Below are 27381 nucleotides of genomic sequence, written 5' to 3'. Positions count from 1 at the left end.
GTTGTGTGGGCAAAAAAATTGTTGCCCGTGACTATTATTTTTTGACGCTTGTATAAATTTTTGTATGTGCGGTGAATTTTTGCGTGGCGAATTTTTTCATGCGTTTTGCCATTGGCGGATTGTTTTGCGAAACGCATGAAAAAATCCGCCACAAAAAAATTCAACGCTGCGAATCCGTGCCTGGCGAAACATTTCAGCCAAATATAAATAGTCGCGCAAATGAACGCACGCCATGTTAGCCATACACACCAATACTTGCAGAAAATTACTGTATTAAAAATGAACATTTCGCTGCAAACTGGCGGCTGCGTCACTCTAGGGGAAACACATACTTGAATAAATAACACTGTAAGTCCATATTTTATTGCAAAAAATCATTTACTGTACTTTTGTATAATTTTTGCCTGTAGTAGGTGTTAATTTTCGCATAGCCGAATGCGATATTTAGCGCGCAAAAGTTATAGTGAATCATGCGATCATATTCTTTTCAGCGCGGAAATTAACATAGTAACACAGTAAGTTGGGTTGAAAAAAGACATACGTCCATCAAGTTCAACCATAATGCCTATATATAACCTGCCTAACTACTAGTTGATCCAGAGGAAGGCAAAAAAACCCCATCTGAAGCCTCTCTAATTTGCCACAGAGGGGAAAAAATTCCTTCCTGACTCCAAGATGGCAATCGGACCAGTCCCTGGATCAACTAGTACTAAGAGCTATCTCCCATAACCCTGTATTCCCTCACTTGCTAAGAATCTATCCAGCCCCTTCTTAAAGCTATATAATGTATCAGCCAGTACGACTGATTCGGGGAGGGAATTCCAGAACTTCACAGCTCTCACTGTAAAAAATCCTTTCCGAATATTTAAATGGAACCTCCCTTCTTCTAAACGGAGTGGGTGCCCTCGTGTCCGTTGGAAGGACCTACTGGTAAATAAAACATTAGAAAGGTTATTATATGATCCCTTTATATATTTATACATAGTTATCATGTCACTTCTTAAAGGAACAGTAACATTAAAAAATAAAAATGTTTTAAAATAATTAAAATATAATGTACTGTTGCCCTGCACTGGTAAAAGTTGCGTGTTTGCTTCAGAAAGACTACTATAGTTAATAGAAATAGCTGTTGTGTAGCCATGGGGGCAGCCATTTAAATTGAAAAAAGGAGAAAAGGCACAGGTTACATAAGAAGATAACAGATTACTGTGTAGAATACAATGGGAATCTATGCTACTTATCTGTTATCTGCTCAGTAACCTGTGCCTTTTCTCCTTTTTTCAATTTAAATGGCTGCCCCCATGGCTACACAGCAGGGTATTTATATAAACTGTAGTAATGTTTATGAAGCAAACACACAACTTTTACCAGTGCAGGGCAATAGTACATAATATATTGATTATTTTTATACACTTTCATTTTTTGGTGTTACTGTTCCTTTAAGCGCCTCTTCTCCAGTGTAAACAGACCCAACTTGGCCAGTCTTTCTTCATAACTGAAACTTTCCATACCCTTTACCAGCTTAGTTGCCCTTCTCTGGACCCTCTCTAACTCAGTAATGTCCCGTTTGAGCACTGGAGACCAAAACTGAACAGCATATTCTAGATGGGGCCTTACCAGCGCTCTGTAAAGGGGAAGAATAACCCCCTCCTCCCGTGAATCTATACCCCTTTTAATACAGCTCAAAACCTTGTTTGCCCTTGCAGCTGCTGCCTGGCATTGCTTGCTACAGCCAAGTTTATTATCTACAAGGACTCCAAGGTCCTTCTCCATTATGGATTTGCCTAGTGCAGTCCCATTAAGGGTATACGGGGCTTGCATGTTTTTACATCCCAGGTGCATGACCTTACATTTATCCACATTAAATCTCATCTGCCACTTAGCTGCCCAGATTGCCAGTTGGTCAAGATCCTGCTGCAGGGATGTCACATCCTGGATAGAATTGACTGGTCTGCAGAGTTTTGTGTCATCTGCAAACACTGATACATTACTCATAATACCCTCCCCTAAGTCATTTATGAACAAATTAAACAAAAGTGGACCCAGTACAGAACCCTGAGGGACCCCACTGAGGACCTTATTCCAAGTAGAGAATGTACCATTAACAACCACCCTCTGTACCCGATCCTGTAGCCAGTTTTCTATCCATGTGCAAACGGCTTCACTAAGACCAATAGACCTTAGCTTAGAAAGCAGTCGTTTGTGGGGAACGGTATCAAATGCTTTGGCAAAATCCAAATAGATGATATCTACTGCATCCCCACTGTCCAGCTTCTTACTTACCTCATCATAAAAAGCAATTAAATTGGTCTGACATGACCTGTCCTTCATAAAGCCATGCTGATTACTGCTCATAATGCCATTCTCCACTACATAATTTTGAATGTGATCCCTTAACAAGCCTTCAAATAACTTGCCCACCACGGATGTCAAACTTACAGGCCTATAATTGCCAGGCTGAGATCTTACTCCCTTTTTAAATATGGGAATGACATTCGCCTTCTTCCAATCCCTAGGTACCATACCTGATGAAAGAGAGTCTGAGAATATCAGAAACAAGGGCCACTGCAATTCTGCCCCTAGCTCTCTCAGTACCCGAGGGTGTATTCCATCTGGCCCAGGTGCCTTGTTTACATTTATCGTGTGTAACCCTTTAAGCACCATATCCTGTGCCAACCACTGTGTAGTTGGAGCTGAGGCAACAGTGCAGCTATTGGGTGGGACTTGTCCCACTGGCTCCTCTACTGTATACACAGAAGAAAAGAACTGGTTAAGCACATCTGCCTTTTCTGTATCCGCTGTAACCATATTGTTACTATAACTTAATGGGGCCACACCCTCAACCTGCATCTTTTTACTATTAATATACTTAAAAAACTTTTTGGGGTTAGTCTTGGCCTCGGCCGCGATGCGCTCCTCATTTTCTATCTTTGCCTTCCGGATTGCTGTTTTACAACACTTGTTATAGTGTTTATAATCATTAAACGCAGCTACTGTCCCCTCTGACTTATATTTCTTAAAAGCTTTCCTTTTTCTCCCTATTAACTTCTTTACCTCAGAGTTAAGCCACATAGGGTGATTCTTAACACTTCTACTTTTTCTTATTAATGGAATAAATTGAGAACAGTAATGATTTAATATCATTTTAAATGACAACCATTTCTGCTCTGTGTTTTTATCAGAAAACATAATGCCCCAATCTATGCCCTGAAGCGCTGCCCTTAAGGAGCTAAAATTTGCCTTCCTAAAATTCATTGTCTTTGTTGCCCCCGTGTAAATTTGTTTCCTGCACCAAACATTAAATGAAATAACATTATGGTCACTATTACCCAGGGGTTCAACCACTTGCACATTTGCTATACGTTCTGGGTCATTAGAGATCACTAGATCTAGTATAGCATGGTTCCTGGTTGGCTCCTCAACAACTTGTGACATAAAGTTGTCATGCAGCAAGTTTATAAACTTGTTCCCATTTACTGTCCTGGCAGTACTATTGCCCCAGTCAATATCAGGGTAATTAAAATCCCCCATTATTATCACTTGCCCCAAACTAGCAGCCTTTTCTATTTGCAACAGGAGCTGGGCCTCCTCCTCTTCACTTACATTAGGGGGTCTATAGCATACCCCTACAATTAGTTTGGTAGATTCCTTACTATCTGTGAGAAGCTCAACCCATAAGGATTCAGCTCCCTCTGTTAACCCCATCACTTCCTCCCTACTATTTGCTTTTAATTCCTGCTTAATGAACAGACACACTCCTCCTCCTTTTCTATTGCCCCTGTCCCTCCGAAACAATGTATACCCCCCAATATTAACTGCCCAGTCATGAGACTCATTCAACCAAGTTTCAGCAACTCCAATCACATCATATTTCCGCTCCAACGCCAGTACCTCCAGCTCTCCCATTTTACCAGTCAGACTCCTTGCATTGGTAAACATACATTTAATACTGGTTCCGGCGTGAGAATGACGTGTAAACAACTTATGGGCCTCCCTGCCATTATCAGTATCCCGAAGCAAGTCTCCTCCCCCATTTTCCCTTACTATGCCCACTACCTCATCTATCCTGTCTACCACAGAATTTCCCTCTGCACCCTCCCCCCCCACTCCTAGTTTAAAATCTCCTCCAACCCTCTAGCCATCTTTTCCCCCAAAGCAGCTGCCCCATCATCATTGAGGTGCAGCCCATCCCTGGCAAAGAGCCTGTAGCCGACTGAGAAATCAGCCCAGTTCTGGAGAAACCCAAAGCCCTCCTCCCTGCACCAATCTCTCAGCCACGCATTAATCTCCCTGAGCTCCCGCTGCCTTCTTAATGTTGCTCGTGGCACAGGTAATATCTCTGAGAAAATTACCTTGGAAGTCCTCGCCCTCAACTTCGCACCTAGCTTTTTAAAATCGTTCTTGAGGACTTCCCCCCCTCCTCTAACTTTGTCATTGGTACCTATGTGTACCAAGACCGCCGGGTCTTCCCCAGCCCCTCCCAACAATCTGTCCACTCGTTCCACCACATGCCGAACCCTAGCACCAGGCAAGCAACACACAGTTCGGCATGTAGGGTCTTTGCGACAAATTACCCTATCCACCTTTCTAATAATTGAATCCCCTACAACTATAGCCTGCCTTCCCTTCCTAGCACTATTCCCCCCACCTGTATTAGAGGTGCCGGCTCCCAGGGTGCTCTGAGAGTCAGCCCGCTCCATACATGCTAGCTCAGAGCTGTCTTCCCCAGCATCTTCACCTAAAGCGGCAAATCTGTTGGATTGTACAAGCTGTGAACCAGCCCCCCTACCCTTGTGTCCCCTACTTCCCCTCTTAACTGTTACAAATTTGTCTCCCTCATTAACCTCCACTGTCCCTTCTCCCCCCCCCACTACACCGGCCCCTGCCAGTGGTTGCTCAGTGAGCCTCCTGTTCTCCCCCATGTTTGCAGCTGCCCTCAGTGCTGCCAGTTCCCCTCTTAGATTCTGCACCTCAGATTCCAAGAGGAAAACCCACCTGCATCTCTCACAAGTAAATGCTGCATGGAACTGCTGCTCCAGGACCACATACATGCGGCAAGATGCACACTGAGTAACACCAGCAATCATACTGCAACTCATATTGCCACTGGGTACTTACAGTCTCCCGAGTGCAATCCCTTGTATAGTGCCTTTTAAGTTTCAAACGCCTTTTTTGTTTTTAACGCCTACTATACACTTAATCTACATGCAACACTTTAAATTACATGCAAAACTCGCTAGCAGCTCCCAAACTTGCTATGCAGTCAGAAACTTATTGAGGTTCAAACCAAACAGCCAAAAGTCTGCTGAGAATTTACCAGATTTACTCCACCCCCTTAATTAGTATGCTCAATCAGCCAGGTAGCCCTTACAAGTCACACAGCAGTTAGTTAATTGCACTTACTTCCTTCTTTCAGCCAGCACTCCCAGCATGCACAGTAAACCCCAAGTGCCTTTTTTGTTTTTAAAGGAACAGTAACACTAAAAAATAAAAATGTTTTAAAATAATTAAAATATAATGTACTGTTGCCCTGCACTGGTAAAAGTTGCATGTTTGCTTCAGAAAGACTACTATAGTTAATAGAAATAGCTGCTGTGTAGCCATGGGGGCAGCCATTTAAATTGAAAAAAGGAGAAAAGGCACAGGTTACATAAGAAGATACCAGATAAACTGTGTAGAATACAATGGGAATCTGCTACTTATCTGTTATCTGCTTAGTAACCTGTGCCTTTTCTCCTTTTTTCAATTTAAATGGCTGCCCCCATGGCTACACAGCAGGGTATTTATATAAACTGCAGTAGTGTTTATGAAGAAAACACACAACTTTTACCAGTGCAGAGCAATAGTATATAATATATTAATTATTTATATACACTTTCATTTTTTGGTGTTACTGTTCCTTTAACGCCTACTATACACTTAATCTACATGCAACACTTTAAATTACATGCAAAACTCGCTAGCAGCTCCCAAACTCGCTGTGCAGTCAGAAACTTATTGAGGTTCAAACGCATGCGGTAAAACTAGTGCGAGAAATAACCCATGCAAAAATTGCGATTTTTCGCACGCGATAATACTATGGTGAATCGCGCTCAAATTATTTTGCGTTTTTTAACGCAAAAAAGCGTGCGATCATTTTTATCGCACTTTAGTGAATCAGGCCCTTTGACTCTTAATTTATTGCAACTGTAATCTTGTATTTATTTATTTGTATTTATTGCTATACTGTGTATTTATCTATTATTATCTTAATAACCCCCGTTTATATTAATGTATTCTACTGTACAGTGCTGCGTACATAAGTAGTGCTTTATAAATAAAGATATGCATACAATTATATTAACACAAAATATGACTTTGAAGTTTACAGGACTACTCTGGCCAGTCCTACGCTCACTTTCATCTGATTCATTAAGAATTCCACTGCTTCAATATACATTTAACAAAGGGACTGAGTTTTACCTGCAACTTGCTTGCTTCCAAGGTTAAAACCCCCAAATGGTTTCCCTTTTATTTTATTTGGGATCACCTGACTGTAGTTGGGAAGGGCGGGAGCTACCCTGATTTAACCCAACTTGGCTCAAGTCAATAGCTTTGATTTTATTATATGTCCTCTATCGCAATCAAGCCAGTGTTGAAAGAAACAAGTCAGATCTAATTTTTCACTTCTAAAAAGTTCTAAAAAATAATTTATTTTTCTCAGTAATAATAAAAAACAGTTCAATGTACTTGTTCCCAACTAAGATACAACTAATCCTTACTGGAGGCAAAAAGTTCTATTGGGTTTATTTAACATTTAAATTAGTAGAGAAAGTATGGTGATACAAATTATGGAAAGACCCCTTATCCGGAAAAGCCCAGGTCATGGAGCATTTTGGATAACCGTTCCCATACCTCTACTAAGACACTTACAGAATATAATGATTCTTAATTTCCTGAATCAGAGGTGAAGATATAGAGTGGAAAAATGTAGTGTCTTCTTTATAAAATGCTCACATTTACAAGTATTTACAAAAGAGTACAACAGTGATTGAAAGACTCCTGGTTCCAGACAGTGAACAGTAACTAACTGCCATGCAAATGTCAAACCTGTCAAGTTGAACACAGACAACCAGATCATGGAAGCTCAGCTTGACTCAGACAAGTTTGAAAAGGCAATAATAAGCTATGTCTCTGGAAAAGAAGGCTGGCTTAACACAGGAAAGCTGTCCAACTGTCTGTATGTAGAGTCAAGTCAAATATGTAATGCATTGTGTCCTGAAAGAGGCATGAGCTGAGCAGCAGATTGTAGAACACTGTCGCTGATTAAGGGGTTTTGTTTTAACCATAATCTAGGGAATTTTTAATTTTTCACATCATAATGCAAAGCAATACCATTCTATCAATACCAATTCTATCCCGTCTATCCAGTTGCAATGTAGGCATGTGGCCAGCTCACATCATTTGATAGGAATGGCTAAGAAAAAGTCTGTTGCATTTTTCTATAGTATTACAAATGCATTGCATATGTTCATCTAACAAACTGTTATTGAAAGAATTTTGTATTTGTTAACCATGAAATCGTGTTTATCTTCAAGCATTATTATGTATAAAGGTCTCTTTTTTTCTTGGAGTGATTTATGCTGACTTACACATACAAATGCATTTTCCATCATACGGAAGCGCTTTAATTTTTTTTCTTGTTAACCTTGTTTCTGAGATTTACATAAAAAAAGTGAACAGTGATGAATTTAAGTAACACTAACATTTGTGAATAAAAGATGGACCCTTAAACTTACCCTTACCTTTGCCTTGATGATATACCCAGTTCATTTTCTTACTCTCTTACCTGAATCATTAGGTATTCAGCCCCAGAACATTACCTTGCTGCCCAGAATGGGGTTAAACTAAGTAGGGGTAGTAAAACATCAGTACTGAATGGCAGAGCAATACTTGGAAGATAGATACCTATAAAACAAGAGCAGTCTGGAAGCCAATGATTCCTTCATATTAAGAACGGGAGGATATTTTTAAGCTGTTTATTTAAATGGATGTCTTCTATACAGGTAACATGAATGTGCTTTTCATAACCTACTCTCAATTTTGTGCCAAGAGAATACAAATGTTAATGTGTATGAATGTCAAATTGCTAGTTTTATCCTGCTACTCAGAGTTTGCTGGTTGTTGTAGTTCATATCTTTTGGAAGGCTCATATGTGACATCCCTGCCCTGAATACTGACATCCTCATTTGTATTCGCAAAATGCAAAAGGAACACCGAGGAACATATTATCTAGTAATGTTTACTCCAAATGAGCTACTTTGCTATAAAGATGAGAAAATATGTAAATTGCTCCCAATCTAGCGCTCCTAGAAGCATAATCATTATGTGTTTACTTAACCAGTCATTTTCCAATCTGCCTCCAATGCTTGCTCGTAATTACCATACTTCTACATGTAAAAAGTTCATCATTTTCCTAATTTCTCAAGTAACGACTGAGATACAGATAGGCACAGAGGAACTGTGATAAGTTGGCAAGCCCTCTAGTGGCAATATATACTACCGCACCCCCCAAATGATACTAAAGATATCCAAGAAAATAAAATCAATATTCTCAATATTCTTTTGTGCTGTTCTTACATCTGTATTGTTCTCAATTGTATTCAACTGAGGCAAATCTGATCAGTGAACCTTGTTCTCACCCCAGTCTGACAAACTGAGGAATGATTATAGATTTTAATCATAATATGTCACAATCTTTGAGCCCTGGGTGCTGAGGAGAGAACACGGTTTTTGCATTAATATGCAAAAGAAAACAGAAGAAGGCAATATAATTATATTGTAAGTCCCTTGTGCAAAACTAGGGCAATTACAGAGAAGAATACCATTATGTTTAACTCCTCTCATTTGCTGTGGCAGGGGGTTATATGCACAGAGAAAGTCAGTTGCAATTTTAGAGAATACCTACAGGATAACATGGACTGTTCTAGTAGCAAAATATAGATATTCTTGCTAAGATTTGAAACAATAAAAAGCAGCATAAATAATTCTAGGGTTTTACTATTTCTTAGACCTCTGTGTGTCAAAATGAAAAGCACACTGGCAAGCTGTGAATTCTGGCAAATGCCAGAGGGGTTGCTGTAGGGTGCCATATATAGTTACTATTTATTGAGTCTGTTGGCGGCTGTTTAGGCCTCTGTGTACTTGAAATGCCAGGGCCTATTTTGAATCCCAGCACAGATTTAGATCTTTTGATAAATGACTAGATATTTGTGGTTTAAGTGGAAATAAGTTTATTTGTGGTTTTAAAAACCTCTAAAACCATAAAAATCAGTATATTGATAAAACTGCCTGTCTTATTATTAGATGCATTCAGGGATGGCGATGTACAGAATGCAATCCCACTTAAGGATAAATACAAAGCTGTATAAATATGCCACTTTTATACCAGTTTTTAAGAATAAATCATTTTGCCTCACAGCTTCACAAACTCCTTTATGAAAATAGACAGCAGCTTGCTTTTCAGATCTTGCTTTTCTGTTTTATGGTAGAGATTGGGGATTGGCTATCAGTAACGCTTGGGACCAGGGGTCTTTCAGATAAGTGGTCTTTCTGTAATTTGGGTCACCATAGTTTGAGTTTACCAAAAAATATTTAAACAAAAAAAATAGTTTTGTCACCAATATGGATTTATGCATCTTTATTACCAAGCTATTGTATTATTAGTACAAGCCACTGCATTATTATTACAGAGAAATGGCAAATCATTAACAAAATAAAAACTGTTTGCCGAAAAAGGACTCTATAGGAATTGCTGTTTCCATATTTTGGATCTTCTGGAAAACAGGTTTCCAGTAGATCTCATACCCTGTGTTACCATGTTGCCGCTTTTGTCAAGTGTTACAATTAACTGCATTGTATAGCATATAGGGGGCTCTAGTGCTAAGCAGTATATAGGCTGTTCTCATGCAGATTTACCCCCAGGCTCAGATTCAATAAATCATATAACTCCAATTACATTTCTTTACATGCTTGGATTAGCTCACATTGCAGGGATACAGAAGGAATGCATATAAACCGCAGCCCTGATTAGAAGTAACAAAATGCACCAATATTAATCTGGAGGTTGTCTCTGCACTAAAATTAAAGTTGGCAGTGGGCCTATAGATGTTTTTGTCTTGGTTTCACAGATTTGAAAGCCAGACAGACCAACACTCTTATTAATATATTCTTAAACTCTTCAAATCAGTCACCATACTACAGTTCCTGGAGTATTCAGTAATACCAAATCTACCCCCTTACGGGCTTTTGTGTTGAGGCCTCTTATGCATTTGGCTTGGTTTCATACTTAAGTACATACCTGACAAGACTTTCTAGTAGCAGGTAATTGGGCTTTGGACTGTACTAGAGACAGGGTCGGACTGGGGTGTGGAGGGCCCACCGGGGCCCGCGCCCATAGCCTCCCCCCCCAAGGGCCCCCCTAACCCCCCTCGCAGGGCCCCCCACCCGACATCCTTCCCCGAGCGCGTAAATTTAACACGTCGGGGCAGGGGGAGCGCCGCAAGAGTCAGGTCTGGCCCGCTGGGGCCCACCGGGATATTTCCCGGTGTCCCGGCAGCCCAGTCCGACCCTGACTAGAGAAAAAGCAGTGACTGGGCTAGAAAACTTAAGATGGACATACATTGAAAACCCCTCTCGTTTGGCAAGGTCACAAAACAAGTGGACCTTTCTCTAATATGACTATTGGACTGATCCAATAATTTGACAATCAGGTCAAACAATCAGATGATAATGGGAAGGGACGGGAAGGCACCAAAATTCATTTGGACAGGTGAATTGAAGGCTTCCATACACATAAGATAATTGACAACTAAAATGTACCTGTGTATGGCCAACTTTATAGCCAGGAATTAATAGGTTGTGTCTTCCTTGAAAGATAACAATGGCAGTTCAAAGAAATCAGTTAAGGTAATATGTGGGTAGTCTGGAAAAGGAATGAAGAAGGGCCTATGTGGACACAGCTGTGTTGAGAAATCAGGAATGCTTGAGTGCGCATGGCTACAGACTGAGCTTGATGTCATGGTGACTGGAGCCTGTTAAAGGGGATTTATTTGGCTGTGAGGCAGATTCACCCTTTGACGGAACTAATGCCAATTTGGCAGTTCTCTTGGGAATTATACCTCAAAGGTGCACAAGGACATTGAGCAACATGATACCTAACATTTTACAACATCAGCTGCAGTTATTAAAATAGCGATATGGCAATGATCCCTGTTGGGAACTTATCTCCTATATGCACAATATACATTTATTTTTCAGAGGGGCCCCTCCAAATGATTTGTTTTGTATGTTTGTTATTACGGGATAGGGTATTTTAACTTAAGTGGTAAACAGAGTTTATTGTGTATTTCACATGTTATTAGTTGTTGTGCTGAAGAACTGCAATAATATAGTGTTTAGTTGGTGTGTTTGGTATGTAATATGTGGCATTAAATTTGTCTTATTCGAGTAAATATGTATTTATTTAGTTTGAGTTCTGTTTGTTACAACTTGCTGGTTCATTGGGCAGATATATATTTTTAAACAGCTGACCGGCAAATGCTACGTGCTGTGGGTTATGAAAATAGAAGCAAAACTTATATATTTAATAACATTCCCCAAAAAAGTCATATGTGGCATAGGAATATCTTGGTTGCTAACTGCATCTTGACCATCTATGCAACAATTGTGAAGGATGGATAGCCCAGACTATAAGCATTACACCCTGATGGCATACATCAACATGACATGGAACAAATAGTGCTTGACAACATTTGAGGAAATCTGTTAGGCTTATCTGACAATTCTTTGGGTCAGCCAGTAAAACTAAAGGATGCTGAGATGTGTGTGACAGAAACTAGGGAGCCGTGCATATATGTGATGTTGCACCATCTTGCACCATAAGAAATGGCACAGAGATGCCCTCTGCAAGTATGTAAGGCCAATTTTTAGGTGCCAAAGGTGAGCCACTACTGAAGGCAGCTACAGGCAATATCATCCTACATTTTTCATCCTATTTATTTATTATCCTTTATGTATATAGCACTATTATGCAGCGGTTTAATCCTTTTTTTTCTTTTTTTTTTTTTTTTTTTTTTTTTTTTTTAGAGAAAAGCTGTGTTTACCAGACACTGATAAATCTGGTGCAGCATTTTGTTACACATGTAAGAGAATTTACATTTATATGGTGCCACCCAATGTAAATAAGAATGGGAAATAACAATACAATAATGCTGTATAAAAACTAGAAAATGATTAAGGTCTCTGCTACAAGGGGTTTAAGCTACAGCTGCAATAATGAAAGAAAATAGCAATGTAAATGTAAATGCATGTGCACTATAGATGGCCCTATTCATGCACTTCCCATAACCAGGAGTGCTATCCATTTGTACCTTTCTTATGTTTGATGTCATTTGCATTTTCCCCATTCTGCAAGCCTGCTTGCTGTCCTCTTGATTTGATTGCTAGGCTTTAAATGCTGCTCAACGTAACCTACAATGGAGGGACATTAACCTTAAACAAGTAGAAAGGAAATAATTATGTCATTCTTTGCACTCAATCAGTAGGTTCATTCATTTCAATTATAAGTCGCTAAGCTTTGAGCCTTTTCTGATGATGAAGTATGGGCTATTACCAGATGCAAAGTGTAGTCTAAAGAGCCATTTAAACTCATTAAAGTGCAACTAGCATTAATTCTTAACAAATCCCACTAATGAAACTTAATATGAACTTCTCCCACTGCTATATTCCAGGAAATTGTTTATGTTTTTCCTTGAATATTTGCTTAAAGTAACACTTAAACCACCTGTGATGAGAATGGCAGCCTAGTACCCATTGCATTTCCATTAAAAAACAGGTTTTTTGTTCTTTTTACATAATGGACCAGGTTTAATGCAATGGAAAAAACCTCAAGATAGTTTTTCTGGCCCAGTGTTTTACATTTAGTAATAGTAGTACATTTATAGCAAAAAAGTTAACATTTGTGAGAAACATACCGTATTACCCTGTTTTAGTTTCCAGCATATACCATCTTTGCAGATGCCACAGTCAATATCAGTAAAGGTATGGGACCTGTTATCCAGAATGCTCAGGACCTGGGGTTTTCCAAATAAAAATTAAATAAACCCAACAGGATTGTTTTGCCTCCGATAAGGCTTAATTATATCTTAATCAGGATCAAGTACAAGGTACTGTATTATTACTGCAATAAGAGAGTTAGCATTTTTAGAGTAACGCAGTCTATGAAATATAAGCCTTAGGGATGACAGATGTTAAAACTGACCTCCTCTGCCACCATTGTACATTTCCAAAGCAAAAATGAAGACAATACAAGTAATGTTGCAGTGAGGTGTTCCCAATTTTATTGCAGTGCTTAGTACTTAAAGCGATTCTGACATGGGAAAACATGTTTTGTTTTTTTGGTTTTTTTTTTAAAGGCATCAGCTAATTTGCTGCTTCAGCAAAATTCTGCATTGAAATCTTTTTTCAAAAGAACAAAGTTTTTTTTATATTTAAGTTTAAAATTGAACATGGGGCTGCACATATTCTTAGTTTCCCATGTGCCCTCAGCCATGTGACTTGTGTTCTACTAAACTTAAGTTTTTCTTTACTGCTGCACTGCATGTTGGAAAGGTATCAACTCCCCTCCCTTTCTGACCAGCAGGATATCAGCAGAACAGCGGGTGGGTAACAAGATAGCAGCTCTCTGACACCTGCAGTGCTAAAAATTTTCCCATACTCCACCTAGTGACAAATATGAGAACAGCACTCACTAATAAAACACCCAAGTCTGGCTATGACACCTACTGTTAAACTGAGTAGGAGAAACAATAGCTTATCTGAAAACAGTTCTATTGTGAAGTGCTGGCTCTTTCTGAAAGCACAGGATCAGGAACAATGCATTAAGATGGCTGCATACACACAAATATTACAACTAAAGCAAATACATTTATTGGTTCAAGAATACAATTTTAAAGGGTACAATTAATTATCTGAAATGTACTCAGTGTAATTTAGTAATAAAAACTATACCATAAAAATCATGACAGAATCCCTTTAACATGTAAAATGCTGTCCTGAAATGTTCAATCCCATCCTGTGTGTCCTGAGCATTGCAATAAAATTGGGAACAGCCCACTACAACATTACAGGTATTATTATCTCCATTTTTGTTTTCGACTTTAGAGCAAACAAAATGTGCAAGACTAATACAAATAACACAGCCCAAGCCCAATGCAATGTAGAGGGCACTACTGAGTAAAGATGTGTGCTGTAAAGGTACAATTTTATGTATCCCCAAAAATGTAACCTAAATAGCAGCATCTAATTTTATAACCCCTTTTTTGTTATCTTCTACAACAAATAAAAACATACTCATTCATTGTTGGTCTAGTCAGTGAATCTGCTAAGGCTGGAGGAAGTACTGTAACTACAGCGATATCCCAAGAAAGGAATGTCATATATAATTAAGCAAAAAACAACAGTATAGTAATAGTGGCAAAAAGTTGCCCGTTTCTAGTAAACCATAGCCAATCTACCTGAACTTTCTCTGCAGTTAGAATATTTAAAGCTACTAGACTAGACTAGTACTCTGATAATATTTTTAACCACTTTATTTTTCACATCTAATTCATTTTATGAGTTTATGGGTTTCTGATATATAGCAGCTGGCCTTGAAGGAAAATTCAGCATTTCTATCTATATTTGTTTTTAGGGTTTAGTTATCCTTTAACATTTACAGGTTACGGGTAATGGCAATTTGTAGTGTTTTGTTGCCCTGAACCACTGTAGTTCTGTAGGCAGGATACAAAACACTTTCAGTTCAAGGTAATGGATGGTTCCAAATCAACCATCCATTACCTTGATCTGAAAGTGTCAGAAAGTGCCCAGTGCAGTTTGGTGAGGTTATTATTGTTCAACAATGGGGCACTTTCATGTGATCAAAATTTGAAGCTACAAAGCTATAGGTGCTAACTCTTACATCTACTGAACACAGCACAAGTATGGGATGTTCAAGCAGATGTCCATTTCTTATCCATATGCCTACCCTTGCAAGGTAACCTGTGCACCACTTATGATCTGGTGCAAAGATTTGCTCCAGATTGCACTGGGTCCAATTATGCTGAAATACTAGCAGGTAAAAACTAAGGCTAATTATGTTTATAAAGCCTGTAAAGGTTCTAGGTTGTACATTCACCAGTGCTTGTATGCAAAGAAATAATTCCTCTAGAAACCAAATGAAAGCAGCACAGAATAAAGTATTATAAATAAATAAAATGGGTAAATGATTATATAGTTTTAGACAGATGGGCAGAAAATATAATTTCTCCCTTTACATCATTGTCTCATTGACTTTTGATTTGTGCAGCCTTGAACTAAATTGCCTGTGAAAGAAAGATCTTTGGTATTACAGTGTTTCATAGGGCATGTCTCTGAGTCTACACAAAGATTAGCATTAGTTTCCGCACAAATCAATACAGAGTAGACATACTGTATGATTGATTTTTTTATAAGTCCCTAAAACAAAGATTTTCACATTTTTGTATATAATAAATTTAAGGGAGGTAACGTGCAGAATCTGGACTGAATTTAGCTTTGGAAACTGGCTGAGGTCAGGTAAAGGTAAATCTTGTAGGATTTTGACAGCATTCATCTCATCAAAAAGTCAGCTATGTAGGCATGGTGCAGATATGCAAGTGCAGCTGGAACAATGGTGACGTGTTAAATGAGGCCCAACACTGACAAAATAGATTAACACCGACTTATTTATCTGCAAGACTGTGTTTATGTAAATAACCAGAAGCCACCATACTGCCAAGACAAAAAAAGAGTCATAACCATGGGCCTTAATAAAACACTGCATACAAGATGGAGGCAAGCACACTCATTTCCAATGGCAAACATGGCAATGGCCCTTAAAATTGCACTTTGCTTGTGGCACTTGCAGGTGTACATGTGCCCAAAGAGGTCATTTAACCTCCTTGGTTGCCTGGTGCCCAGGTTTCAAATCCCTCTCTCTCCCACTTACTAGCTCCAATGCAAGTTATCGAATGTGAGACTCACTTTGGCGTTTGAAGAAATAAGTTGCTAAAAAGTTTCAGACTTTTTCGTTGCCTCACCCTTACCTGGGTCACTTTTGGCTTTTTTCTTTTATCTCAACCAGATCATAATTCCTAATTCCGGATTTGTGTTGATTTAACCTGTCTTATGGCTCTGGCACACGGGGAGATTAGTCACCCGCGACAAATCTCCCTCTTCGCGGGCGACTAATCTCCCCGAATTGCCATCTCACCGGCGAAAATGTAAGTCGCCGATGGGATGGCACACGCTGCACAGGCGATTTCGGCAAATTGAGTCTGCTAGTCTGGCCAATGTACAGTATGTCAGACTACATGGGCATGTGAGGCAATAAACTTCCCCCACACTATTGCCCCTATTCACAAGCCCATTTAGTGCTGCCCCTGGAACTGGAACATAGGATCATAAAATAACCAAAGGTAGCTTATTGCTGCTTCTGTCACCAATTGTTTCCATAGACTTTTTAGGATCAGAATCACATAAGGAAAATATGACACAAGTGACTTTTAATCAAATATGAAGATTTTTTAATGTATATATTTTAAATGAAGAAAAAAAGACAGCTGTAATTAAATAAGAAAAGAATGGTGCCAATATGCTGAGTTTGCACAGACTAGAAAAATGAAGCACAGCCAAGGTTGTAACTTTGTTAATAAACAGACCAGGAAAGGTGTCATGACCTAAGCAAATATATCTAGGAAAGGGAAGATATGTGATTTAATAAAAAGATTTGATATGTCAGGACATCGGTATGATATATTTAAATATATATATATATATATATAGATAGATAAGGGTAATGAAAGGAAATATGTCAAAAGAAGAGTGAACTTAAAGGTAGATGACACAATCTGGAGTTGGAAGACTGAAAGGTATACACCAGACAGCACTTTTGCATAGAAATGTCGACAGGTACATGGAATAGAGTTCCAGCAGCTCTGCTTGGGCTTCTAGAAATAGGAAAATCTCTTGAGGTTTAGTTTAACTATTAAAAAAGCTTCAAGCTGCAACTGGATTTCTTGGCAGTTTTCCTGCTTTAAGCTCTGGACCTATATTTTATCATCTTCAGACTGATGAGAAAAGACAGGCTTATTTAACTGCCTATCCATATAAGCAGGGAGGGTATACAGTATGTTAGTGCATTACTCCAAATCACACCCAAACTGCCAAACCATATTCTACTGTTCTCACAGGCTTCCATGGTAAAGGGCAGTAGGTAGCAGATATGGTAGCATTAGATATGGAAAGCATTAGAGGGCTAGCAGCAAAGTTAAACAAAGCCTAGAATAGGTCAACATTGGTTTTGCCCCTGAAAATTTTCACAAACCCCTCTAGAATTTAATCTTGCAGCTTTTTTCCCTGGAAAAAAACTGAAAAAAAGTCTTTTGCGCCTGAAAAAAAAAATTGCAGAAAAAAATGCAGTTGTCATTGTTACTTGTGTTCTAAATTAACCCATGAGATAGGAGCACATCTCCAGCCTATCTAAGAAGGTGCGTTTGGAAGAAATTGGCAACATGGGAGTTGTTTAAATTTTTTTTATAATGAACAGTTGTAGCATAGTGAATGAAAAAGAGCTTCTCTAACAACACAGAGCAGGGGTGGCCATGGATTTCTGGTGGACCGCAATGAAGCCGGGGATGCGAAAGTGCTGCGTGAATGCATACGTGCACTACGTCGCGTATGTACACATTCACGCAGCACTTCCGCATTCAGCTTCGGTCCAGTCGATCACGACAGGGAAAATTCTGGCCACCCCTGACACAGAGCAGTGTATATGCTTTTGCAGAGCTAATATGCTTTAACTGCAATGTAATGTTACCTTCCAATGCATGTTGGTAAATTTCACTGCTTTGCAAATTTTTCTGCCAGTTTTGGTACCAGTTTGCTGACCAAGAGTAAATAAAGACATAAGGGCTTATTTACTATGGACAGAGAGAATAGTGCTGGGGTGCTAAAGGGAGCAAAATTAAACCCATTAAAGCTCATACAAAAAAACCTGCTACCCTGGAAACTGCACGCTTCATCTAGCACTGAACTAAAAAGTGCATGGGAGCTCTATTCTAAGGATGCAGGATCTATTGTGCCTTACCATGACACACAAGAGCTGTGCCAGTTGTCGCCCATGATCTGCCCAAGTGGCAGGTACTGTTCCCAGATAGGGATAGATGCAAAGTTAAAAAAAAAACACTTTGTAAATTTTGCATTTTGCTTCTTGTGCTATTTTTAGCAATACATCCAATATATCTGTTTCAGCCCCTCTGAGTTCATACAGATTTAGTTTTGTCAATGGCATTGTTCATGGGTTCCTTTCTGGACAGATACTGTGCACTTACCTGACTGCATTTAAAGCCTTTGTTAATGTATACCTCTTACCAAAGTTATTTTGTAATCCCCATAATGATCTGCAGACAATGCACCCATACAGTATGTAAATTTGCTTCCATCATCTGTCAGACTTCTGACTGTATTTAAGTAATTTAAGGTAAGGTTCACCATTTAAGTTTTTCCTTAAGCCTCTTAAAACTGTCTGCCCCCACCTGAACCAATTTAGTCAACTGTCCAGAATTACTTCCAATCAATCTCCTCATTTGGCTTTTATCCTTTATTGGTAAATAGTGACTAATTGTCTGCCAGGACATAGGGAGAACCACCCTCTCTCTCTCTAAGCCTCCTGCTTTGCTGCTGCACATTCTCACATAAGGGCAGCCATTTGGGAGGTGCTGTGAGTTATAAGGAGGCCTGTGAGTGCACATCAGTGCTCCAGGGGTCACAATTTAGAGAAAACCACGGGAAGCTGCCCTTTGCTCATAATGTCAACAAGTATTCTACAAAGACAATTAACCTTAAATTAAAGACAAGGTAACCAAGAGTCATTTACGAATGTACCCACAATTAAATGGACATTATTTTTGCACTTACTGACACCATTCATTAGGTACTTGTGTCCAAATAGGCCCCTTGCACTTATCACCATATAGTTGTGCTCAGCGCCACTGCATCAGGCATGCCTCAGCTGAATTGTGTGCAAGTGCATCAAATGATACTGGGAAACCCTGGAGCTACCACCACCCTGAATGTGGTGCCAATTCCAAGGTTCCCACAGTGGGTTGTTTCATTAGGCGCAACAGACCAAAATTCCAAACAAATTATATGCTAATGCAGTTTTAACACCACACACTGGAAAAAACTATGCAATTCAGACAACTGACATCGGACCCTCCAACTGTACAAATACCACAAGTGTAAGGTTCTGCGAGTGGTATATCAACAACAGCTAGAGGGCATCCCTGCTGCATATGCTATATATTATGTGAATTTATGCATTTTCTGAACCGGCCCCAGTGATACTTGAGTTTAGAAGACGTGCCCTAATGTAAAACACTAAAGTGCGATAAAACGAGCGCTATTTATAGCATGCGTTAAAAATATTATCGCTTATTTTTCGCGACTTGCACGATTCACTAAAAGGATACTTGCGTTAATTTAGACGCAATGCTGTTTGCGTTATTTTAGTCGCAAAGACTATTTTCGTGCGGTATTTGACGCAATGTGCACTAATTAACGCAGCGAGCACAAATTGTCACCGCGTGCGAAAAACCGCATGCCATATTAGCCATACACGCCATTAGTTTCGGAAAACTACTGTTCTGAAAATGACCATTTCCCTGCAAACTGGAGGCTGCATCACTCTAGGGCCAACACAGACTTGAATAAATCACACTGCAAAGTCCATATTGTGTTGCCAAAAGCTCATTAACTGTACTTTTCTATAATTACCGCCTGCCCCAAGTAGGTGATAATTTTTGCATAGACTAATGTGATATTTAGCGCGTTTAACGCTTCATATGTATTTGCGAATCATGTGTTAATACTATTTCTATTCGCTAATTAACGCATTCGGTTGCGCACTATTTAACGCACGTGATATGCGACTTAACGCATGCGTAATACTTTAGCAAATCGCACGTTTTAAGCGTCAATTTTAACACAAAACAGCATGCGATAACGCTTATTGCACTTTAGTGAATCAACCCTAATGTCACCATGAATGTGTATTTCAGCCACGTGTCTTACACACAATAAGCAACACTTAAAACTGGCCAGGTCAGTTGAAAAAATATTATTTGTCAGATATGCACATTTAATTAACTTGATTCATACAGGAACCAAGCTATCAGAGACCAGAAAATCATGTGCATTAGTAAGAAAAGAATTAACACAAAACACACCAACTGTTGACATTTTTTTATTTGATGGAAGTCCTAATCTTATTGTTAAGATATAGGAACTGGCAGTATAACTTTCTTCCATATTAAGGGCTGTGTTTAATCTATAGCTCTTGGCAGACACAGACTCCTATTAAAATGAATTGTTTTTCTAAAAATCCTTTTTTGGCAATATATCTCTAAAGGTATAGTCATTTTCCAGTGTTTTGTCTACATAACCTAGTCTAAGAGGATGGACAGATGCCAGGAATTCACTGCTGCACTTATACAAATATTTAGGTGTTATGTGATCAGCAATGTTCTGAAAAGCCATCTACAGCCAAAAATAGGGGCTTTTAAGTATCATTTTGACCAATTTTTCTTATTATCATGTTCGAAATGAGTGAAGTTTAGGATTTAATATTCAGTTACTATTGTAATCACTGTTTCTTAGCTCTTTTCGCTTGTTATATAGTGACGGCAGTAGGAAAAGGGGACATGCAAATACACTAAAATTCCCCATGAGCCACAAAAATTAAAATCGCTGAAGGTTACATTAAAAAGATAAGCATCTCCATATTCCCTATGCATTTCGTGCCAAAATAGGCACTATTATAGGTATCTCTCATATAGCTATATTAGCCTTTCATGGACTTGACCTGTTTAATTCTGAAATATGATCCTCATATGGAGCTAACCTGGTTCTTCTTAAATATACACTGATAATATTGTCAAACCTTCTTTTACTAACACCAGCAGTCCACTTGGGGGAGGTGCACAATCTTGGGAGGTACATATAATTAAAAACCCTATATAATTCTTCCTTATCAAATCTATGCTTAGATGCTCCCATTTATAGGCTTCTCCAGTATCATTTCTATCTCTTGTACCAATCAGCAATGCAAACACTTTGGGGTCATTTATTAGGGTATTCTAGGGCAGGTCCCCTTTGGGGTAATTTATTAGGAGATTTACTGCTTACACAGACTATTTGGACATCTGACAGACTAGTTGTTAGGCAACATCAAGCACCCAAGATTCTAGAACTTGTGCTTAACACTCTCCCACATAGGGGATACAAAATCTCCCATCTCTCTGTTTAAGCACAGACCAATATACATTTAACTGCAGTGAATTAGATTAGAGCTCACCATGAAAAATAAATTGCTAAAATTAGCTAATTATATTGTACAACCCCACATGCCCTTAAGGCATTTATTTGCCTGTTAGAGAAAATTGTTAAAAATGGAAAATCATTATAATGCATTGTGTGTATAATGCCACATACTACAGTTGCTTACATACAGTAAGCCATAAACCATTCCAATTGTAAAAAAAAAAAAAAAGTTTTTTTTGCCTTGCAGCTATCCAGTTAAATTTAATGCTTCCTTTTTTATATACAAACTATAAAATACATGCTAAGAATTTCACCCTTTGTGGATGTCTATGCAGTATAATGCAGTGCTCATGTGAGTATGTGGCTGTTGACATCAAAAGAAAGCTATAGAATGCATGTTACACATGGAGTCTAATCCTCTACACTGTAGAAATGCCAGGTACCAATGTATTAAAATTAAAAATGTAAGTGGTTAATGTAATTTTTGATGATCATTTTTCCTTCATATAAATTTTAATATAGCTTTTGTCCACCCATGAAACTATTTAGTGACCATCCTGCCAGTGGAAACAAATTTTTGTAATTACATTACATTACATTAACATTTATTTATAAAGCGCCAACATATTCCGCAGCGCTGTACAATAAGTGGGTTACATACATTGGACATACAGAGTAACATATAAAGCAATCAATAACCGATACAAGAGGTGAAGAGGGCCCTGCCCAAAAGAGCTTACAATCTACAAGGAGAAAGGGTTGAGACACAAGGTGTGGGAATGGGCATGACCAGAGTTGTGAGAGGTGGGGCACAGGATATTGCTAAACTAGATTAGGGTAAGCCTCTCTAAATAAATGTGTTTTTAGAGATTTCTTGAAGGCAGAGAGATTGGGAGAAAGTCTGACAGTTTGTGGGAGCGAATTCCAGAGAAGGGGGGCAGCCCTTGCAAAGTCTTGAATGCGAGCGTGTGAGGAGGGAATGAAAGAGGAGTTGAGGAGCAGGTTAGTAGAGGAGCGTAACAAGCGGGTTGGATGGTACCTAGAGATGAGTTCAGAGATGTAGGGTGGGGCAGAGTTATGGACTGCTTTAAATGTGAGGGTCAATAGCTTGAATTTTATCCTGGATGGTAGGGGAAGCCAGTGCAGGGATTGGCAGAGCGGCATGGCAGAGGAGGAGCGGTTGGAGAATGTATGAGCCTGGCAGCAGTATTCATTATGTACTGGAGAGGGGACAGTCTTTGGAGGGGAAGGCCAATTAATAGGGAGTTACAGTAGTCCAGGCGAGATATTATAAGAGAGTGAATAAGAATTTTGGCAGCATCTTGGGTGATAAATGATCGGATTTTGGAGATATTTCTTAGGTGAAAGTGGCATGATTTGATAAGTGATTGGATATGAGGGGTGAAGGACAGGGCAGAATCAAGGATAACCCCAAGGCACCGGGCCTGGGAAGATGGGGTGATGGTAGAATAATGTTATTATTTGCCCTAGTGCAGGTCTTTGAAAATTTGCAATCTAAGAACTGTCCAATGAAGAATATTTCATTGAAAAATGCTAATTTTTGTTCTTATTTAATCAATTTTGTTTCCTGTATATGACAATTTTTACATTTCAATACGAGTATTATCATTGAGGCACAATATCTTTTTATTATACCTTACCTTTTCTTTAATGTTATTTTCCGTACAGATGCCTCAAGGCCTTATTGTTAAAGAATTTGCTAGAAAGAAAAACATTTCGTAAGGAATTGTTTTTGTTACTCCACACCTTACATATTTATAGGCTAACCTTGGAAGGGTCAGCTCTTGAATTCCAGACTATACAATACATGAACTGTTGCAATTATTAACACATTCAGTATTAACACCTTTATTTATTTAGTTTATTTTGCTACAAGTCATTGTAGCTCTTAGAATTCAGCTCTTAGAATTCAGCTACAGCATCCCTTTTATTGTAACCATATTTATTGCTTGTAGGTCTTTGAGCCCTAAAGAACAAGTGCATCGGAATAGGCACCATTAGAAGATATAGGCGAGCCTTTGCCAGGTGCCAGCAGCAAGGGCTAAGGGTAGCGATTCTTTAGTAGCATTTGGCTATTCCCTTCTCTCTGGCCATTAAGGAACCTCTTTACACAGATTAGGAGGGATTCTCACTAGAGAATTATTTTTATTTAAAGATAAAAGTCTGATGTTGCTGGACTACAGCTCCCAAATGCTTTAACCCTTAATAACACACCGGCATTTGAGTAAAGTGGGGCTGAGCATACACTTATGTTTCCCAGGGGTGCAAGTCCTAGTGCTAAGGCGTGCCAGAGTGTACTCATTAGAACTCATCAAGCAAGCAGTTGCACCCTTGGAAAAGCTACGCTCTAATCAATTTGATACAAGGAGCAGACTGCCCTGTCCATGCCACCTGCCATCCTATGGCCTCCCCACTGAGGCTCGTGCCCCCTGCTTGCATGCCTGAATGATGCACAAGTTAGTGGATGGGTAAGGGGACACCTAAAGCAGGCATCAATCTATTCAAGGAGCTAATCTCAGGTCTCTGTGTTCCTAAAGAGGGCAGAGAGGCCAGCAGCCATTCAGCAACAGCAGGATGCAGAGTACAAAGGGCAAAATAAATGGCCAATTGCAGCTTTCTTTTTTGCACTTTGGACACTGTGCTGTTAAATGTAATTAAGCCCCAAAAGTGTTTTGAACTACTTTAAAAGCACTGTGCAGTTATATCATTAATTAGCCCCCATCTTACTCTAACTTCAAGTTCGTTAGTCTGATTACAATCTTGTAGCAGAAATTTTTTTAAAATGTCTAACAATCTGACACCCCCAGTGACCCCCAGTTAAAACTACTAACATTTTACCCCCTGCCCAGTGCACCTTATCTTTACAAAAAGGCACTTGCCCACAATTTGCAACAACTGTTGACAGATAGATAGAATCTACTGGGGTAGTATCCTGTTTCCACGTCAGACACCAGATTCTTTACCTATTTAAGAAGTGAAATGTTTAGTATGAAAGCAGAGTTATGCACAAACGCAGGCATTGTAACCTATATCAACCAAGTATTTGCTTTTATCACGCAAACTTGACTAAAAGTTAACTGTTGATTGGCCTTGTCCTGCAATCTATCATATTGAGGTTATGGACAGATGGCAATGCTGCCCAATGAGTCCCCAGGTACCCAACTTGGCTTATAGTGTTCCAACTTAGGGCTCTCACACAGCGTTTCCATGCAGTGGATCTTTCATGCTTTCTGAAGCAGGAAGAAATGCAGGCCTGTATGCCCTATGAGATTGTAGCATCTACTTAACTTCCGCCTGCATTCTGCAACTGCCTGCACCACAATGAGTACTATCTCATAGGAAATACAGGCCTGGGTTCCCCTGCACTGGAACGCATGAAAGATCCACCACAGGGAATGCGGACTGAAATATCCATGTGTAAGAGGTGTAAATTGGGTAGAGGAAACTCCTTTTTTTCTGCTGCCATGTTAACGCTAGTTGGGAAGTAACCCCTTATATGCAGAACCCAAATCAAAATATTTATTAAATATGCTTATGAAAAGTACCTGATTATCCTTGTGCATATCATTATCTAAGGGGTGCAGGATATTCTTCAAGCTGACTGCAATATGTCTGCCTTTTTGTTTTCATCAACTAGAAGACTGAATTACACATGCCATCATCTCCTGGCAACCAACCTGCATTTGCAGCTGCTGATCAATGTGTAGGAAATATAGATGATTAGAAAAGTAGAGGCAGTTGCATATTAGTTTTTTGACTGGTTGTTCTATTATAGAGCATTTTTATCAGGGATATTCTATTATCAGAGGCTTTGTACTAATGTATTCCAAAAGTACAGTGTCTATAGCAGGACTGTAAACAAAACAGTTATTAGCAATACTATATTTCCATTAAGGCTAATTATCTAGAAGCTTTTTTTTAATGGTATATGTTATGAGTGAGTCAGGATCAATTAATTGATTGATTCTATTTATGTGCCTCTAGTTGTAATTTCAGTCAATCCCACATTCATTTTTAGCCCTTCAGAATCATTTGGGTTTTGTAAATCAGAGGGTATGTTAAAAGCCGTTTGCCAGTTATGCATACACAGTTCCAAAGGTTATTGCAAAACAACACATCCATCAATTTCAACACTTTCAAGGTACAACTAGTCCTGTGCGCATATAGCAGAAAGGGAGTTATGTGGGTGGCAGTTAGGCATCCCCTGGAACTCCTCTAACATGTGTAGCACTAAGCTAGGCAGAGCCAGGGATTCAATGTTATAGGGAGGCGGGAGCCCTGTTCTATTAATTGGTACATTAAGAGTACAGCGTCCCCTTGTATGTCCTACAGACACAAAGGGTCTGTGCATAAGCCATGATTTTGCCCCCCGTTGAATTGGAGCTCTTGTATCTGTACTTAGGCCAGATTTGTGGCACGGCCACAGAGGTCCAGGCCTATGGCGGCATGTTTTTTAGGGTGGCATGCTATCTGACCGCATCTGCAATTCTTTATTCCTACAAACACTCTGTAGACTGGACATGTGTGAGATTTTGATATTTGTTATTTTCTACCCCATGCCCAGTCCTCGGTGCTGCCGCTGTCTGTAGGAATAAATGAACAAAAGGCAACCGCAAGAACCAGCGTGCACATAATGTGCATGTGCGCACATACGTATGTTGCGGGGGGCTGAGTTGAAGGGGGTTCATGAGCGCCCTCGGGGGGCACAATTTTGAAAACCGGTGCTGTCTGTACTTTCCGTCATAAGTCAGAATATCACATTTCAAACAAAGTTCCAATAATGGAGTAATTGTTAACCTCTTGAAAAGAAGCTCCATCATTTAGGACAATGAAGTGCTAACGGCAAATTCTGGGCTGTGCTTAAGAGGCTTCTCCTAATTATCCCCTTCTCTTCATGAACAAAATAGATTGTCAGACAGAACTTTAGTCCAAACACCAGTGTCCCATGGAGGGCACTGATTAATTTACTTTTATATAAAAATAAAATGTGTCTTCTGCACAGTCCATTTATTAACCCAGCAGCTCTCTGCAATGCAAAGAGCTGACAGGAGGCCAACAATAAACGTTGTCAGTATTATTTTAAAATACACATTGTACAGAATCCAGGTCTCCATTCAAATTGTTTTATAATTAGTGCTTTGGGGCCATATTTGCATGTATACATTTATTGATATATATGAGAGCTAATATGGTTTTTCTGGTAAGGTAACTCCATCCAAAGACCTTCAATGCCAAATAATAAGATAAAAATTACTGCATGTTTCCTTAGTTTTGACAAGTAAGAACTTTTAAAAAGGAGCCTCTAACACATTAAAGCAGCACTGGTTTTATAAGCAAGAGTACCTTTGTCATACCAATTCCTTTAGTGTCATGTACTAAACTCTGGGCAGGTTTACTTATGGTCAAGTCCTTTTACTTTTTGGGTTCAAATAAAATTGGCATTTTACTGACCTGGGAACTGTGGTATATACTTTGTCTGCTAAAAGACCATTTAAACGTTAAATAAACCCAAAAGGACTGTTTTCGCTCTGATAAGGATTAAATACATCTTAGTAAGGATCAAGTACAAGGTACTGTTTTATTATTACAGAGAAAAAGGAAACCATTTCTAAAATTTTGAATTATTTGATTAAAATGAAGTTGATGGGAGATGGCCTTCCTGTAATTTGGAGCTTTCTGGATAAAAAGGTTTCTTTAATAGGTTCTTAGAAAGCACCAACATGTTTGCAGAGCTAGACAAGAAAAGGGAGCGGGAAACTCACACTCAGGAAAAACATTTTTGTTACACTTATAGTAGATAACTAAAAAATATATTTTTTTTTACCCTGCAAAGAAAAGGGACAATTTCTTGCCTAAAATTCTGCATGGTGGAACATATATACATATATATATATACATGAGAAAATATAATTTCGTCGTTAATTCTAAATGTATTTTAATACC

At 39.1% G+C, this 27381-nt stretch overlaps 1 protein-coding gene across 1 annotated transcript in view; it reads right to left on the bottom strand.

Annotated features, from left to right (window-relative positions):
- mtnr1c (melatonin receptor type 1C) overlaps positions 1-27381 on the bottom strand; it is a 100412-nt gene that overhangs the window by 26298 nt on the left and 46733 nt on the right. The gene's annotated exons all lie outside the window — the stretch shown is intronic.

This window comes from Xenopus tropicalis, chromosome 8, assembly GCF_000004195.4.
Source record: "Xenopus tropicalis strain Nigerian chromosome 8, UCB_Xtro_10.0, whole genome shotgun sequence".
Lineage (NCBI taxonomy): Eukaryota > Metazoa > Chordata > Amphibia > Anura > Pipidae > Xenopus > Xenopus tropicalis.
The sequence above is the reverse complement of the archived record's forward strand: the minus strand, read 5'-3'. Positions and strand labels throughout refer to the sequence as shown.